The following is a 20,371-nucleotide window of genomic DNA, read 5'->3' as shown; positions in this document are numbered from 1 at the left end:
AATATACGGTTTTACATGTTTAAAAATTTATATTCTAATGCGGCCCTAGCTCGATGACAATGAATAAAGATTTTGATACTTAAAGTGCAACATGTTTCTTTTCTCAACTTAAACACGTGGTTCTTGTCAGTTAAAACGACACAGACCAACTCTGAGCAGAATATCGCGAAAACTGCAAACCCTTGTTTAAAAAGTATGGCATTTCTCCTTTACCTTCAATATATACATTTGAAAGTTTGTTAACTGTTGATATTATTATACAAGATATAAAATCACATGCTGATCAACATCAGTGCAATAAAAGAAACAAAAGTCATACCATTATACCATATTCCAGATTGTGTGTTACAAAACTTAATAAAATAGATTATAATCTGTATAATTGTTTTTTAAACCTGAACAAAAATATGGATATTAGGGCAATGAATTCTAAACAATTTTATAAATTAGCAAAACACTTCTTGCTGGCACACTGTTTCTATAGTATACATGAATTTGTTTGTTTGAGCTCCTAGTTGGTCGTTTCTATGAGAACTATTTTACACCTAACTGAATTGTTTTTTTTTTAATTTATTTAAAATCCTTTATAAAAGGTATATAATTAAAATACCCAATCGGGCTATATCACAAATCGTTTTCGGAATCTGTTGCTATCAACAAGTCCTCGTAGACACTTTGTCTCAGGACCAGCAACTCACAGCAGAGTCGTACGTTGCCATGTTATCAATTCCACTGATAACTTTAACATCTTAACATATAAGATCGAATAATGTAATCTAAATTTAAACTAATAACGTTTTTACCCAAATATTTAGTGGCTCAAAACATGTAAACCTAGAAACACTGATGATGGAATACAGATTCCGAAAACGTTTTGTGATATAGTCCGATTGGGTATTTTAATTATATACCTTTTATAAAAGATTTTAAATAATTTTTTTTGATACATGGTATTAAGCTAGCTAGAGGAACTTAGTTTCCTTGTGGATTTTTTTTTATATTTTTATATTTTTATTTTTCACTGTATATGTTATATTGTGTGTCCTTGTATTATTTCTAATTTATTTCCTATGTATACATAAGTGATGTATTTCTATTGTGAGATGACATGTAGTGTATAGTATGTAAAAATTGTAAATAAACGTTTCTATCTATCTATCTTAAGGACTTAAGGAAAAGAACAGGTATCAGTGATGTCGTCGAACGTATAGCCCAGAAATGGCAACAAGAAGCACAGAACCGTGAAAAGTGGCGAAAAATGGGAGAGACCTATGTCCAGCAGTGGACACAAGAGGTTGAATGATGATGATGATGATCTATCTATCATGAAATAAGTCAAATATAATGGCGTTGGAGCAGAACTTTTCACGTCTGAATCGGAATCAATAGAACGATATAAAAAAGTTCAACTATTATCTCTCCAAAACCTTTCCACTTTCAGATGTTCACGCACAGAGGTGCCATCTACGTTGACGGCAAGGTACGAAAACGATTTAGAAAAATAATTCTCCGTTTTTATGGGGCATCGAAATTTTGGAGACATTAGTTGTTAAACTTTTCGGTTTGAATCTGTATTATTTCTAACGACTGGCGAAAAAGAGATACTGAAATAACAGTTATATCGATCTATCGATTCGTTACAAAGAAATCCCCCTTAGAGATAAAAAAAAATCTGAGTGAGACATTGAATAAGCAAAACGATAGAGTTTATGCACGTTTATGCAAGTAAGTCCGCGAACTGGTGTCAAGGATCGAAAGAGACCATTTTCCTGTCTTAGTGACGGTTTGGTGCGGAGTGTGCTATAAGGGTGTCACTTCTTCACATTTTTGTGAAAAGGGCATTAAAATAGCAGAGAGCAATTATCAGCGGTACATTTTAACAAGTATAGGTGAGTCACTAAACCTCATATATGTTCCCACATCGACCAAGGATATCCCTATAAGACTCTGCACCTGTGTATAAGGCCAAAACTACTCAACATTGACTTAAAAATCATGTACCAGAATTTATTAGAAGTGAACATCAGCCGCCAGCTTAGACCTTGATCCACCTGACTATAAAATGGTGGTAATTTTTACAGATCATGGTCCATACAACACTTCATCATATTCAAGAGTCATTGAAGCAGGCTTAAGTAGAATTTTTGCACAATGTGCATGTATGTCGTCTGTACAACGATCTATCAATGACCTAACAGACTTTAGTCATGTTAGGATAGAGTTTCAAGTGCAACCATCCAGGAAAGGCTCCAGTACACACGACTTAGGGAGATAGCTGAGAACAGAACAAGATACTTCTTTCACCAAGCCACAAGAAGACTCCTAAAAACAAGAGACATTAAGGCTTTGGTGCTGTATTTAGGCAAATGGCGCCCATTTTGAATAATTTTTATTTCAGTAATAAATTATATACAAATTTTTTAAATTAAATCAGTATTTTAAATTTTTTTGTTATTTGAGTAAAGAGTTTCATTCAGAAAAAGAAGTGGGACTTATTTAAAAGACAACTGAAGATCTTTTATTATATTGTATCTTATAATTTGAATTCATTTTAGAACGTCAAAGATATTTTTAAATAACTATCAGTCGACAATTTTAATCTTTAAATGTAAGAGAAATTAATATTGTGTGATTTACTTGATCATGAAATAGAAAATTTTATTTACTTAGCTTTTGTATTAGTTACGTTTTAATAAACGATGGTCATTTAGAGAATATAGTACATAAGTTATGTTATAAATCAATCATATAATATTCTATGTTGAGAATTATTTAGTATCAATAATATTACAACATATCCATTATATGTTTAATAATTTTAAAGTCCATTAATATCTTTTGAGTAAAGGAATATGCCAAGTAACCTTTCGCCTATTACCAGAAACGATTGGCCATAATTCACGTGCGTTCAAAGACAAGTAATCCAGAATATGGGTCAGCAATGCCTTGGTCGTGTGTTCCTGAGCCATGATAGATCGTGTAATATAATATTTTCAGAAGAGGTCACTGTGTATAGTGCACACTCGGCACGCGGTAAATCCTAGTATCTTCTTAGTCGTCTTCATGTTCGTTATTTGACCTTTTGTAATAAATATTAATGAATCCATTGGAACACAACATTTTGACGCCCTCAGTGGTCACGATCATGTTTTTCTTCAACTTATTTAATTACAGTAATGTCAGACTTCTCCTGCTTTTTGATGTGACATCGTGCGGGCAGATTTTGAATATTTACCACCGTGATAAGACTATATTTTACACGAAAAGAATCTAGGTGTCAGAAAATATCGTTTGGGTCTATATTTCAAATTATACTTTGGCAAATTTTTGCGCATTTTTTAAATTTTAATATTGTTTTTCTTGGTCTTCTTTTAGTTCTAAACTAATAAAGATGTTAATTTTTCTTTCAGTGTGTCCACCGGATTAAAATTTTCAGCTGGTAAAGGTTGTTGTTTAATTATCATTATCCATCAATTCTGTCTTAACTGTGGAAAATGCCAGTTATTATTCAATATTTACGGAACCAGTGCCGTTTCTACCCGGGAGGCAAAGTGTACAAGGCACCCGGGCGGGAAGTCAAAGGGGCGGTGCAAGCTACCGTAAAAATAGGGAAAAACTAGTTATAAAAAGTATAAAAACATAAATATATGATTAATGTCGTACTATAGTTTGTAAAAGAAAGATTGAATTTAAAAAAACAAATTCTAATTGTATATTTAAGTTTTAATTTTCATATAGGTATGGTATAACTTGATGATAGCAGAATTTACAAACAGTCATCAGACCAATAAAGATATACGAGTTAGAAACACAACCTGACACAGAGAGAACAAAAAGGATGTTAGAAACAGCAGAGATGAAAACACTCAGAAAAATTTATGGCAAGACACTGTGGGACAGAGCTAGAAGTACAGATGCAAGGTGGAGACCATCAAAAACTGGGTAAGAAATAAAAGAGTAGAATGGAACGATCCTGATTGCAACAAAGTTTGGTTCAAGAGACGGTTCTCCAAAAGAAAAACGATCAGTAGAAAGACCAAGAAAACCATGGAACGACAAATTACTGGAGGCATATTCAAAAACAGACAGTCATGTCTACATAAAAAGAAGAAGAAGTATGTAACTTTATGTCGTAAAGTGCAAAATATAAGATTATATTTTGGTGCGGTAATACGATTTAACCTGTTTTTTGTGCTGTGTTGAAGATTTTTTACGAAAATCCTCGTCTGTGGTCAAAGAATATAAATGCATGCTACGGAATAATTTGTGCCATTTTAATATTGTATTTAACATGTAGGTATATATAACAGCGTAATCGTAGCAAACTTGAAAAAATGTTGTTATATATAGTATTGTGTTTACAGATCAGAAGAAATTATGTAGATAAAAAGGTAACTACATACATTCATTTAATTATTTGCTTTTTTTGAGCGAATATAAAATTTATTTAATATTTTCTAACTTTCTACACTGTGATGGTGAATTCATAAGTACCTAATTACTAAAGTTTTTATTGAAAGTTGTTAAGTATTTAACAAAGTATTTGACAAATAAATAATAGAATAGTCAACACATTTATAAAAACTTCTTTGCAAAAATTGACCTTTTTCGGCAAAAATATTGCTTTATACTTCTTTAAATATTTAAATACAGCAATTCTTGGACGCATCATAAATTTAGTTTTTTTTTTTGGTAGATGTCTGATAATCTAAAAAAAACTTTCTAGAGTCGAACATAGAAAAAAGAAGCGAAAGAAAGAAAAACTAGTTAAATTAAAAAGGCTAGAGGTTTACTAGAAACGTTTTTAATCTCAAAAAGATTACATAAAGAAGCTTTAACTCCCTGAACCCATGATGCAAATGTGACAGATATGAAATTGACAGTGGTCAATAGAGATAAACAAAAAAAGGATTTGTCAAATACGAGAACTTTGAATACAAGTTTGAATAGAAATAACTATATACTATATGAACAATATTGAATATTTTATATATAATCATTCCCTTTCTGATGTCTTTATAAATATGGTTTATAAAGGTCATCGTATTTGCAAACAGAGTAGTTTTGATGTCCGATGTGGACAATTGTTGATAAATCTTTTTACGTTTTTTTGAGTACAGTTCAGTAGTAAAAACTCGGGTTTGCGGTAAGTTATATTAATTTTGCCCCCATAAATTCGGAGCCCATGTTAAAACGAAATTAATTTGTAGGTTGTAATATTCAACAAAATGCTAGAAAATCAAATAAGAAAATATTAAATTGACCTCTATTCAAATATTAAGTAAGCTGTTGTTATTTGGTAAATTATGCAAATACCATGGTACAATACCTGTAGATCTCACCTTAATCTTAAACCCATTATTCATGTTTCTAATTAAATTTTCGCCTATACGGTTATAGATTATCATAAAAGTTGTCGAAACCATTATACTATCGAGACAACAAGAACCGTTTTTCGCTCGAAGTCCTTTTCGAATTATGTGGGATCAACTTTATTAATTACGAGTTTAGCTGCCTAAGATTTATTGCTGACGTATAAATTACAGGATTACATGCTAATGTACTTACACTAAAAAACATGTTTCGGAATAAACGAGGATATTAAATTAGCTGTTGCACTTCATTTGCTGTCTGTCAAACGGTTGCTATTGATGTGCTTTAATGAATTAGAAACTGTTCTTGATAGAAATTGTCGGTGTTAAAAAAGAACCATTTTAACAGCGTTAAAAAAATTATTTATACCTTATTCCGTAATTGATGCTTGCAGCTTTTTTATTTTGTGTGGTATATTCTAATATGTTGGAAACCGAATGAACGAAAGACTATTATATGGAAAATTATAGGCAACTTCTAAAACTGCTAAAGGTATATAATGTTACATTGTCAACAGTATTGTCAGTTGTGTATATGGCTAATTATCAGAGGCACTATTATTTGCATATTCTTGCTTGTGAGTGTCTTCTGCCTGAGTAATCTGATCACCACCACTATCGTTATTGTCTATTTGAGACTGTGTTTATCACTTCTGCATCGATGTCATCTAAATTACTGTCGTCTAAATCTTGTACTTCTAAGTTGTCGCTAGTCAAAATCCACACCAAACAGTGACTTTTTTGTGATGTATTGGGCTTTCTTGGGTCTTATCTGGATTAATATTCTGTTTATTGACTTACTCATTCATCCAGAAATGGGCCTTATATATGAAGATCATTTCTCGTTGAACAATAGGGTTAGTTTTTAACTGTTCTATAGTCCATTCAAGAGACACACGTCATTATCTATGGTTATTTACCTGCTGCTTCAGGATTAGTTGAATTTTGTAGGCGTCTGTGAAAGGCTAAGTTCTTGAGAGAGACGTGAAATTGGCTGCTTCGGTTTCTCCTGCATACTCTCATAGATAGGAGCGATGTTTTTAGCAGATCTTGCGTTTCGCCAAAGTCAACTTGTTGGTTGATTGTTTACTGAACCAGTATACTCAACTTTATTCACTACACTGTGACTTATTATGTAGAAAGGACGATTAAGGCGACCGTAAAATATGCAAAGTACGTGGAATTGAACACCCATCCATGGAAAAATAGACTAACGAAATTACATTCAATTTGACACATGTAGGTTTAACAATGTGACTACAATCAACTGTCAACCTTCAAAGTTCCTATTGAAAGACTTCTAAATATTACGACACAAAGTCTTAAAAACCAATCAAATATAAGAAATTGGCTCAACTAACATCACGAACGTCGACTGTACCACTAACTACAAAGCTATTGGGCGTGAAATGTTCTACAGATCTCCGAAGCTTAACGAACATCGGATTCAGATACATACATCTTGCTATATATGTAGGTTTTCTACTTATATTTATGAATAATTAATTTGTCTATTTAATTTACAAAATTAAAAATAAGAAGACGGCTAATATAATCTTTGCCATTCGGCTTGTTTTATTGTTTTTAATGCCTTGTAAGAAATTACTTTAGCAGATTTATTCACACTACTTTTTCATTAGTAGTGAGCACCGTAAATACAAAATTCTTCTTTTTATTTACTTATTCAGGTCGCCGTTTGACCGAAAGCCATTGTAGAATACCAAACGGAGCAGCAGCTACCTTGTCGGCATATAAAGTTACAACCTATTATTTCGGTTCACAGAATTGGTCGTTGGTGCTTCGCGCAAAAGGAGATACTACTCGTAATTGTATAGACGGCCTTTGGTACAATAAATGTCAAGATAAAGTATCAATCTTTTTTTCTACTTTATCTCACTTCTTTCCGAGTAGCATTAGCGTTAAAATTATAGAAAATTCACTTTGGCAGTTTGAGCATAGCGCACGAGGTTTATCGTCCTGTTTTTCGCCGTTAAGGCTTTTGTCAATACTAATAAAAATAATGTTTTATTACTTAATTACGTATTTTCTATATATATAGAAAGAATCGTGGCCGTATATAGAAAGATTATTTCCCTAACAGCTTTTTTTAACTATCATTTTCTTATTTTAGCAGAAACAAAGACAAGAACATAAGAAAGCAGAAAAATATAATCAAGGAAAAAAATGAAAACATAAAGTTTTGGTCTGCTATTGCAGCATAAAGTGTCGCTCCATTTTGACAAGGTTGAGCAGTGGAGTAGATAGAGCTCGAAGTAATAGAGTCGCCAGGAAAAAAAGAAAAGGACTGGTTGGTGGAAATAATGACATTAAGAACATAGGACATAAAATACCATCGATAATATAGTATGCAATAAATAATACGATATTGTCAAAAAGCCACCTCTATATTCAAGCGACACTTGGATTATCAATAAAAGACGCGAAATGAGCAAAAATGCAGTAGAATTTAAGCAATTGAGATAAAAAGCTAGGAAGACGAAGCTGAATATGTACAAAAAACAACTTATCACTATCAATATCAATAGAGAAAAATATAGAAAAAAGAAAGCAGAACTCGTATGGATATATAACTAGAATGGTCGACAAAGACAAAAAAGAAAAGGAAAGGGTAAGTCCAGAAAGCAAAAAAAGGATAAAAGAAATCCAGAATATTAAGAGTACAAGGGTGTTAATATTCTAGTAGATGCAGAACATGACAAGAAACTCAAAGAGGATGTATGCCAGCATCATGCGGGTCTCTTATAGATAAAAAAGTTTTTAGTTGCTTAAATTTTTCACATGCGAAAAAAAAAATATTATATTGTTCGCTGTCTCATTCCTATAAATACAAATATTAATTTCGGAAGAATCATCACTTAATCTAACTTTTAGTAATAATTCCTACTCCAACTCTAAGGCCACCTTCAAGCAGAAAGCAAGAAAAGTATAAAAGAAATCCAGGATATTAAGAGTACAAAAGATCCAATATTACATAGGGAGCCATTCCTATAATTACCAATATTAATTTCAGAAGCATTGCTTAATCTAACCCGTACTAATAATTCCCACTCCAACTCTTAGCCCACCTTCGAGTAACAAAGACATTATTGGATAAGGCAAAAGAAAAATCGCTCTATCTCTCTTGATTTTTGTTTCCGTAGCGAACGGACGTGTTTTTGTTCCTCTGATTGCAATTTCTAATACCTCTCCTAGATATTTTAAACTATACCCATGATACAATTCCAAAACACTCATGATAACATATTATATAAATAATTTCGCATATGTACATGTCTTACAATGTTTTAAAACTACTTCCTTGTGGTATGGTTAAGTTAAATATTTTTTTTTGGGATAAATATTTTATGTAACGTAACTGAACAAAAAAATTAATTTATTTACGTGTGGATTGTGTGTTCCATAAAATATGTGTTGTGTATTAGATTGTAGACGATGTGATGGGGCTCTTATTACTCGGCTATTATTGGTATATTCTTGTTGTTGACTTCTTCGTTTAGTATTGGCAACCAAAGCCATATACATTCTGCTTGGGTTTGCTACCCATTTTTCTTCGTTGGGTAGGATGAGGGCTGCTTCTTGGATTTTTCTCTGATTTATGTCTGTCTTTTATAATTATTGAAATTATTAGTGCATCTTTCCATTATGGTCTCTGCTCGTTGTCCATCCCGTAGGCATATTTGCATATCTGGGATTTCCCTAATGATGTTTTTGTTTTTGATGTATATTTCATCCTCGTTTATTCTGACATCGAGTGGTCTTGCTGTTTCTCCCACTTAAAAATTGTTTCATTCATAGGGTATTTTATAGATGCATTTGTTTTATCTTTCTTATGTGTTGTTGGGTTTGGCTTTGGAGAGGATGTATTGGTTGTTTAGAATGTTTTTGTGAATGTTTTGTGTTTTGAGTGATTTAAATTAAGTACATGTCTTAATCGTACAGATACAGTTTTATCTGTACCACAGTATATACGAAAATTATAGACGTAGTATATATTCTGTATATATTGAAAAGAAACTTGGATATTTTATATTTTATGTAAGGCTTTAATTTGACACGTCCTCAAATAGCTATTAAAGTTTCAGCAGTACATACTTTTGGGTTTGGGAGCAGTACAAGTTTGGAAGTCATAGTAACATAAATTCGTTCTAATCATATTGGTATACTGGTTTATTAAATTTCTCAATGCTCTTAAATTAATAAATTTTAATATAAAATAGTATCTGTTCACAAGAATCTTTACATATTAACGTTGTATTTTGTTGTTTTTCCTAATACATAATTTGGAGTCAAAACCAGTCTGTGGTTAAACTAATACAAGTCTATGTTTTAAATTATTGTTCAGAAATAATTATTAGTAATTATTATTACCTAAAATACCTAACCTAATATTTTATTCTCTTTTTACAGATAAATTTCCTGCTCATCGCTAACTGTAAGTATTTATACAAATTGTTAGTTGGTAAATTCTAATTTTATTACTATTCTATGAAGTATAGCAGGTAAGTATATATGTAATTTTGTTTGACAATATACACTGAGAAACAAGAATAATATATTTAATGGTAAATTGGCGACAATGTGATAAATACAAGTTAAATTGTCAAATACTTATGATCAGAAGCGTGTTTATTATACCTGCATAACTTTATAAGCAAGAGGAGAGACGAATCGGACCCAGAAAATTACAGAGGAATTAATTTATTAAACACAACACTAAAATTAACAACCAAAGTAAAAAAAATAAAATGAATAAAATTATAACAATAACAGAAGAACATCAAGGTTCTAGGTCGAAAAGATCATGCACCGACGTTATATTTATAATGACGCAAGTTACATTAGAATACAACAAATCGGCAAATCTATGTATCGTGGACCTTAAGAAGGCATTTGTACGCACTTTGGACGGTTATCCACTTGTACGCAAAAATCAAAACGAAAGTCGATCCTGTACACCGCTGACATACTCGGGGAATGTTTCTTTGTCCGCCTCCCCGTCTGGTAGTTTGCCATGTAGAGCTTTATCTCTCGATAAGTCTAATTACTAAAGTGTAACCAGCTTTTCCCAGTCTCTTTGGTTTTCATGGACAAACAGAAACAGTTAGTTGTTAATGGTCTGGTTGTATCTTTCGAAGGAACCTGGTCGAAAAGGAGTAGAAGTGGAACCCCATGTCAAAAACGACATTCTCAAAATTCCCAAGCAGGGCGTCACCAACTATGATTGCTTTTTGGTTTGGTAGTGCAACTACTTCTGGCCATTTGAAAAATAGTCTATAGCGACCATCAAATACTTATTTCCTAATATTGCTAAACACTTAGACACAGAAACAGCAGTCTAGACTTGCTACCACTAGAAACACTTAGACTGCACTTAAAGTTTTCAAATGCACTTTCACTATAAAGTTTCCCTAATATTGGTTTGTATCCCTATAATTACAAAACTAATAATTGTTCGGATTGTATCTAAGAGTCTAAACAAAAAGAAATATTAACCGTAACTGAAATTAATTGTTGTCTAAATAATAAAATTGTCAGTGTCTATTCTTTATCTGAACAGATTATGTAGTACGCACATTATTGGTTTATTAAACTTACTGCAACCTTTAAGACAAGACTATTTTAAACAATTTTCAAAGTCTTAATTACTAGTTCATGATAATAAAGTGGGGATTTTTGGCTGCGCTATCAATACTATTTTAAGCTACCGACGTGTAGTTGTCTATAAAATATCCAACTGATTTTTTATTTCCTGTATTCTAGCGTCGTTTTCATAAATAATCGTATAAGTATATCTGCATAATCTTCATAATTTGTTTCACTTTTTACTTACTGCACCCATAAATTTAAGCGTGAAAAATTTTGATATTTTCCGGTTGTGCTTCTAAGATCAAAACCCGCTTGTGAATTATTTATACTTTCAGATTATTAATTATCTCTCGGTAGTCCGTAATTATCAGTTATTAAAAAATCTATCTGTAATTTACCGCTAACTCTGCCATAAATCAGAAATCTTAGCTAAGAGGTATTAGTATTTTAAACGACATAGATCCAAGAAATTATTGCTAAATCCGCCACGAATTTTAATACAGTATGTTGCGTTTAAGTAACTATAATATTGGTCCCTATATAGTGACCCCTAAAAATAATACGAACAAGCTGACAACAATATTAATTTTGGGACCCCAATAAAAATGCAAAAAGTTTGCCATTTTTACCCACGGGCTTCCCCCCTAAAACCCACCTCGTAGGGGGATAAAAACGTAAAAAAGTCGATTTACCAAGAGTTTGTAAGGAAATGGCATTCTACTTAAGAGATTGATCAAATATTTTTATCGAATTCTATAAGCAAATATGTTTAATTGATGCATTTAGTAAATTTAATGCTTTTAATGTTACATAAAATAGCGACATCGCTAAGATTCTTTTACATTAAGCGAGATACATATCAGAACAAGATTTAATGAGATAGACGATTACAAATATTTCCCACACGTCTTAAAACAATTTCTCAATGGAAAATAATAATAATGGCTAAATGATTTGCATCTCTATAGGTATAGAGTACGACATTAATAACCAGAAGCTGATATAATTAGGCCTGGATACATATAATTAAAAGTGATGTATAACTGTGCAGTGCTTGCTGGATGGTGAACTAGTTCTCGCTTATAATGGACTCTTTTTAAGCGTCTGTTACTGACACTAAGTAGTTAAATTCTTTAGGCATGCAAATGGAATATTAAATGATGGTTTATACTAATTTATTATTAGCTATTTTATCGCATTACATTACGAATGTACTCCTTTTTTGTTTTAAGTAACGGGGAACGGTCCACACATGAACTATTTATGACTAACCACAATATATATATATATATATATATATATATATATATATATATATATATATATATATATATACAAAATATATATATACATATATACAGAATATATATATATATATAAATATATACAGGGTGAGATTTTAGTGGGACATCAGTAGATAGTTCCATTATGGTATGGAATATTTGAAAAACTTATTTAAAAAAAATGTATGCAATGATGTTCTTTATCATTGAAAAATATGTGGAATTCTACAGGGTTATTAATAATTACGTGGTATAGCAAACACACAATTTTTTAAATAGGACACCCTATATATTTTTTAAATTTGTATTATTGTCATAATTCGTGATCTTATAGTATTGTGTTCTGCGTTTCTATGAAGAGTATTTAACAAGTTATGACCAGTTTTATTTCAAAATCCCTATGAAATCAAAACTTTGAGTATAAAGAAGTAATATATAAACAATTATTTATTTTATATTGTGAATTAAGCAATATATTAAAGTTTTTATACTATAAATCATTGACAAAAATTTGCATACAGGGTGAACTCCAAAACGAAATTAGGATTTTCCCAATTTTTTTAAGGGATCACCCTATATTTTATTTCTTTTTAAATATTGAATTTATGACACTCTTTTATTTTTATATAGAATTCCCTATACCTAAACTCATTACTTTCATTACAATTCATTTAATTCTTGTAAGTAGAAATAAGTATTGAGTATTGAGTGATAATACAACAAAGTTATTTTTATTCAATAAATAACTAAAAAATATATAAACCACAACAATATGCAGTAAATGGATCAATAAATGTGATATGGAAATATGAAAAATTCCTTAATGAAATACAAGATTTCTAAAATTCCTACAAGATAATATGTTTTGTATAATAATATAACAAGATTATTTTTATTCAATAAATACCTCACACAAAACAGAAAGAAAAACAATATACAATTGATGTAACAATTTTTAAATTGTTATATCAACAGTATTCTAAACCAGAAATTTTTAATAAAACATTCCTAACTGCATTCTGACGCGCAGTTATTAATAAGTAAAATGCCATTTGTGTTAGTTACAAAGATAAAATAGTAAGTTTTAAAAAAATAACAGTTTTCATATTATTAAATCGTAAACGGTAGTCTTCATTGTTAAAAATGAATTTTTCTGTAGAAGATTTAACAGATATGATCTGGATATTAGGAGAAAGTTCGAGAAATTGTTTATTTGCGTCCAGAATATATCACGAGCGATATCCTGAACGGAGGAAGCCAAACGCAAAAACTTAAAAAAAATCAATGGATCGTTTTGTTCACATTGGGTCAGTTGTACCTATATGAAAAAATTGAAAGAACCAAAACTGTTCTAAATGAAGAAATGGAATATGATGTACTGATAGCTACTACTGAAAATCCCCACATCAGCACTCGTGAAATTTCACGTCAACATAACATTAGTCAAACTTCGGCGGCAAAAATCCTTCGTAAACATAAACTGCATCTTTATTGCATACAGGTACATCAAGAATTGACAGGGATCCATTTTAAAAAAATTGAGAAAATAGTAATTTCGTTTTGTAGTTCACCCTGTATACAAATTTTAGTCAATAATTTCAATTAAACTTAATTTAAGAACTACAATACATTGTTTACCTTATTATATAAAATAAATTTTTTATGTATTACCTGTTTATATACATGGTGTTGATTTTATGGGGAGTTCGAAAAAAAAATGGTCATAACTTGTTAAATACTCTATATAGTAATGCAAAGCTAAATAATATAAGAACAAGAATTATGAGAGGAATACAAATATGAAAAAAAATATCGAGTGTCCCATTTAAAAAATTATATGTTTACTTGGTTATTAATCACCCTGTAGAATTTCACCTGTTTTCCAAATATGGAGAAGAGCATTGCCTACATTTTTTCTAAATAAATTTTTTGGATATCTTGTACCACAATAAAATTGTCCGTTGAGTTCACCACTCAAAAGAGGGAAAACCCACCCTGATATTTGGAAACATTTATAGGATTTTGTGAAAATGCTAAAACAGGTCGATTTTTATTCTAAAGGAGTCATAATTTTAACAATACAGATATCTATAATTTGTCACCCCCCTCCCTTCGATACCATAAATCCTTAATTTTAAATATATTATACCATGTGTGGAACATCTAGGCATGTATTTTTACCCCATAGTAAAAAGTCTAGGGAACATGCAACGCGAGATATTTTTGTCAACTTTTAATAGAATGAAAAATTTTTTCTGTAACTGTAGTATCCATATAACGCTTTGTATAAGAATGCTTAGATGGTATATTTTCTCCACCCTTTTGTATGGGGTTGAGGCCTGGACTATGAACTATGAAGGAATATAATGCAGGGCAAAATCAAAGGCAATAAAATGATTATTGTCAGAATGTTTTCCAATCTCCGATAGGAGCGGAACTTAATTAATCTGAGATTAAGTGTCGTAACTTAATTTAACAAGAATAATAATAATTTTATTGTGGTTGTACAACTGTTTTTACAACATTAGCTTCTCTGGTATGCTCGTGTTTTAAATTTTTTATACAGATGCTGTCGACATAATGGCACAAAGTTATTTCAACGACTAAACTATCAGAGTTATTGCTAATCTCGTTAAAACGAATAACTGTTAGGTAACCATAAATGTTTCCTTGTTTGAAATATATTTTGAAGTAATGACAAGAAAAAGTCAATTAATTAAAATAGTTGGCAATAAGTTTAAAACTACCTACACCATTCCAACCACAACTCGGAAGAGGAAAAATTAATATACGCCAATACTGAATTAAACGGTGCAATATTTCAGTCTCTCCATATTTGACTAAAGAGGCAATTATAACCTTTCCCCCGCTAAAATAGATACCATCTTCTCGATATATACGAGCAATTAAATTACTGTCACTTCGTAATGGTTCCGTGACAATATGGAATACAAATATTTCATCGATGGAGATGAGATAATTTCATTAGAATTAAAAGATAGGTAATTTCTTCGTGATAGTATAGTCATTGGGCCGAATACATTTCCTGAAATATGATATGAGAACGACCCATTTTGTGGGTGAATGTCTGGGGTCAAGAAATATTATTTGATACACGATATACCATCGGTAACTGTTCTCGCTGAGAAATTTTATGACTGTATTTTGTCTTTATTGCTAGTGTTTAATACACGCTAACCTAAATTCGATATAATATTATTGTTTATTAACTACGCAAGTCAAAAAAAGATACACCTTACTTATTAATATTCCAGTTACAGTGAAACTTCTCCATAACGGACAACAAAAGGGGAAAATAGTCGGAACTCTCCTCTCCACTCTCCTTGTCGGAAACATTGGACACCCGTTTATTTTCTTTAAAATCACTAACACAACTCGCCAAGTTTACTTCAGGATTTTCCGTCGATAGGGCTTTATCAATCTCTAGGTAGTTTAAAAAATTGTTAACCTCATGAATTTCGCAAAAGGTTGACAATGGCAAATCATCTTACGGTCTTATAGATCCAGATTTTCCACAATTTCTTCTCAATTATTATCGTTTCTTAAAAAATCGCACCTAATAAAAAACTTTTCAGTTGTATTGGTTAAAACGTCTCTCTATGCTGCCACAAGCGTAATTAATCATTAGCAATTGTTATGGTCTTCTCTTGTCCTACCGTTGATAAAAAACATTCTATAGATGATAAAATTCTTCTCATCAAAAACTTTCTATACAGGAATTTAAAGTTTTTAATTATTCCCTGGTCTATGGGTTGACAATGTGCTGTAGTATTAGGTGGCAAGAATATTATCGATATATTGGATAACTGAATATCCGAATGGGATGTTGCGTTGTCTAAGAATAAAAAAACTTCTGTCAAATTTGTGCAGCTAATGTCTCACGATATATCTGGTCATTAAGGCCTTCTTGTTGTACTGCCAGTCAAATAATACCTAACCTAACCTAACCTAACCTAACCTAATCTAACCTAACCTAACCTAACCTAACCTAACCTAACCTAACCTAACCTAACCTAACCTAACCTAACCTAAAGGTCAGCCTTTCCTTAGCAGATTTATCCCCAGTGCACTTTTCATTTTGTAATGTAAAAGTTTTACTTGGTAAAGCTCGATAATACAGACCAGTCTCGTTAGCGTTATAAATGTCTTCAGGTAAATAGCTAATTAATAAATTTGGCAGTTTTCTTTGCCACTCTAAGACGTCGTCAAGGTTAACATTTGCAGCTTCTTCAGAAATTGCTCTAAATTTATTATTATGTATAAAATTACAATAATTTCTTTAAAAAATTGAAGGCAAATTTTGTCCAGAGTCGTTGTAAAGACAGCTGGTTGTCCGGAGGTGTCCTCCTATTTACTTAAATGTGAAATGTTTGATGTTAAGTTGGAAAGCATCAAAATTGGTCTTAAAATTAATAAAGGTAATTCGACAATAATAGTGATCAATAGATTCAACACTATTAAACTGAGTAACCATTTGGAGAAATACCAAATAGTAGACGGCTTCAACTATCTCGAATCGAATCTAGTATAATTAACGATACAAAATAATATAAAGCAGAAGTTCGAAGACGCATTGGTACGGCAAAATTGCCAAAAGTCACCTAACTAAACTTTGGAAAGATTTATCTCTTAAAAAATTAAAATGTGATTGATGAGTGCACTTGTAGGTATAACCATACCAATTTTTTGCAATTGGATGGATCTCATTGAAACTTTTTGCATTTTGTACCAGGACGGTACAAATATCCTGGAGTCCTTGGGAAATTCCATACAAAATCAGTTAAAATTCGATAACCATGGCTTTATGGGTCACTGGACACAAGTATCATGGTGTAAGGTTACGCAGTAAGTAGAATTTATTTATTAAATACTAAAATAAAAGACATAAACTTACAACTTCAGTAATTTTGAAAATTAGTGTAAGAAGACTGTTGGTAATGGAACTTCCTTTATTATCTAAATCATCAAAAAATTTTAATATTATAAAACTGAATCGTCTTCTAACATGTAAACAATAAATAAAATTGTTTCATAAAACTAAATAAAAAACGTACTCAAATTTATACATTACTACTATTGATTTATTTATAATAAATATTAAAAATATTTAGCGAACAGAACGAAAAAAAACGTGTTTTACAACGTGAAAAGTCACATGGTAGCGACTAAAATTTAAAAGGCGGAAGCAGCACGACTGTTGGATAGATAGTAGTACTTTCACAATACTACCAACTGCATTGAAAGCATAAAATTTTAAAAATAATGTTCAGAATAATTTTTTTTATATTTGTTTAAATTTTTTTTAGGCATACAAAATAATTCAAAATATTTCATTAACTTCGATTTTCTTAAAAGGATACTTTTTAAAAAGAAAAAAATAAGTTTTTCCCATGCTTTTCGGCCGCTAGTGTAAACTGTGAGCTCTTAGTGACAAGAAGTAACTCAAAGCGGTAGAACATCGTTTTCAGTCGTTAGATTAGTGCACTGTGAAAAGCAATACTTTTTTTCACATTTTTTTTTCAATACACACAATACTTTATGTAGAACATCGTCTCACTCGTTAGAGGTAACGCCTCAAACAGTGCTCTATTAGAAGCAACTTTGTTGTCGGACTTTTCTGTCAATTAATATAATACTTGTAGAAAGTATATCGTTTCAGTTGATGCAAGCAACACATCAAATAGTGCTCTGTGAGAAGCGAAGTTAACCACTTGGTTAACTGATTTGTTAGAAATATTCTATAAAGCTTATGAAAATAATGTGGGTACTTCGAGAATGATTAACAATAAAATATTATTACGATTACCAATGAATTAGTGTTCAAGACACCCAATTATGAGTTTGGACTGACTTTGTATCTAATTTCCATAAAACTTCAAGAGACGAGGCCCGTCCTGCACACCAGGTGGCTCGAAGACCATAGCGGTTATAATATTCGTATTAAGCTACCCCAAAAATTTCCGAGTTGTAATCTTAAAATCACTTCCTTTAATCATTTTCGAATTACAAATTTATCATTTTTTATCATTTAGAAGCGCAATTTTTAAAATGCATTTTTCTTGTTCAATAATGCAATTTTCATTTCGACATCATCATTTTAGTTCCCACTATTACAAATCGCATGCAACAAGTTTAACTGAGATCCATTCAGCTGCAAAAAATGTTTACTACTTTATTGCCTTGCCTAAAGCCTTTATTATCTGCTGTTAGATAATACAGCAAATATCTGCTTGGATTTAGGAACCGTGGGTGCGGCAAGGTTAAAACTCTGAGTGGGCCAATGTTCTGTCTTTCGATTAAGCTAGCCGTTTTTGTTTTTATTTATGTAGTACAAGGCATTAAATAAATCATTCTTGAATTTAAAAGTCTGATGATGGTATTTAAAACTTATTTTAAAAAGTAAGACACTTATGCATTTTTTATTAATTATGCTTGGAAATAATACAAAATGTATAAGTTGTTTCTAAAATAATTAACAAAAATGTGTGTAACATTCATGAGCGGTTCTAACCTTCGTTAAAATAATGCATACTACCATGGGAATCCACTCCGGATCTGTTACCAACATCATTAATAAACAGAGATCAATAATTAATACCGCGTAACCAGTAGCCGTGTCATCTGTCTGATTGTTACAAATGTAATACCTAGTTCGATTAATGAATGTAATGGTGTCAAATAGATAATTTAAGTGTAACTGTTGCGGAGCAGATAGTACAGAAATACTTATCACAAATCTTACAAAGAAAATTACGGCTGGTATACTTCCTCGTGATATGCCGCTGACACAGTAAGAAAACAATTATTATGCTGGTTTTGTTTTTAGTTTCTACCCTAGTTACATTTGAAATAATAACACTCTTTGATATTAATGGTATCCTTGTTGGTAGTTTTATAGAACTATACGAAGATTATGATGCGAAAATGTGTCTCATAACATAGCTATTTACGATCTACAATTCATTATCAATAATTAGTTATGAATTTTTGAACATAGCAATGCATTAATGCAGCGATAGAAGAATAATGAATTAAATGTGCAAACCACAAGCTTTTAAACCAAAATGATTATGCAATACCAACCTAATATCATTGAAGCAAAAAGTTAAAATCTCAAGATTTCTACTTTTTCGAAACAAAAATTCAAATTTGTTCGTTCATTAGATTGGTCATCAGGAACTGATTTAGGATCTTCACTAGTTGCCTCTTCTTCTCGATTTATTTGTAAATCTATTTAAGTAATAGAAATATCCAGCTCATGATCACACTTTTCTTGAAAACCTGACGTGCTGGAAAAACTTATGTACAGATTCGTAATTAGCACATCCGATTTACTATAGTACACCTATTAAACTTAAAACACTTTTTCATAGAAAAAAAATTTAGGCCTGTGAAATTAATTCGTTTTTCAGTATCAATTATCGTGTCAAAACTACATGTTATTTATGATATTAATAACAATATAAGAAAATATTTTAATGAAATTATGCCTTTGCCTATAATTATTAAGAATTAAAAGCTGGGGTACCAGTTTTATAACCTAGGGACAGAAAAATCCTAGTTGACGATGACATTACCATATTGTGAGGCGTTGCTGGCAAAATTACTCGAATCGATTAGGTCGGCGTTAATGCATTAATAAATAACAGCGATTACTTGGTCATAAAATCATGTCGAAAAGTGATATCCACCTTTTAAGTGACACCGTGCATACTAATATGAGCCTGGAATAAAACACTACCTAAGTGGCGTGGGATTCTACACGCGATTGATTAGTTTTAGGAGAATTGTGTGGGTGTGTGCAGTATGCTAAAAGTAAATTACATGATGCTCATTACACAAATAAGTTACTGCTCTAACGGAACTATGAAACATTTGATAACAGTAAAAACAACAAAATAACTAAAATATGGTCAAGTTGACATATTTACAGAAATTTTAGATTAGCTTGTTCCGCTATTCAGCTATATCACAATTACTAATTACATTAAACACTTTAACATTATCACTTCAATAGAAATGGTTTGTGGAATATTTCGGCGACGAAGGGAGAATTCTGGATAAATTCGCTTAAGCACAGAGCCGCAA

General features: G+C 31.2%; 1 protein-coding gene across 4 annotated transcripts in view; it reads left to right on the top strand.

The window, feature by feature from the left end:
* The window catches only part of LOC140439031 (uncharacterized), a 359,260-nt gene that overhangs the window by 166,953 nt on the left and 171,936 nt on the right, over window positions 1–20,371 (top strand). For 3 of the 4 annotated variants that reach the window (XM_072528668.1, XM_072528665.1, XM_072528666.1), the window contains one exon: window positions 9,801–9,825. The exons of the other annotated variant lie outside the window; for it this stretch is intronic. The gene's annotated coding sequence lies outside the window, so the exon portion shown is untranslated. The remainder of the gene's footprint in view (window positions 1–9,800; window positions 9,826–20,371) is intronic. 4 annotated transcript variants of the gene reach the window in all.

This window comes from Diabrotica undecimpunctata, chromosome 4 (assembly GCF_040954645.1).
Source record: "Diabrotica undecimpunctata isolate CICGRU chromosome 4, icDiaUnde3, whole genome shotgun sequence".
NCBI lineage: Eukaryota > Metazoa > Arthropoda > Insecta > Coleoptera > Chrysomelidae > Diabrotica > Diabrotica undecimpunctata.
The sequence above is the reverse complement of the archived record's forward strand: the minus strand, read 5'-3'. Positions and strand labels throughout refer to the sequence as shown.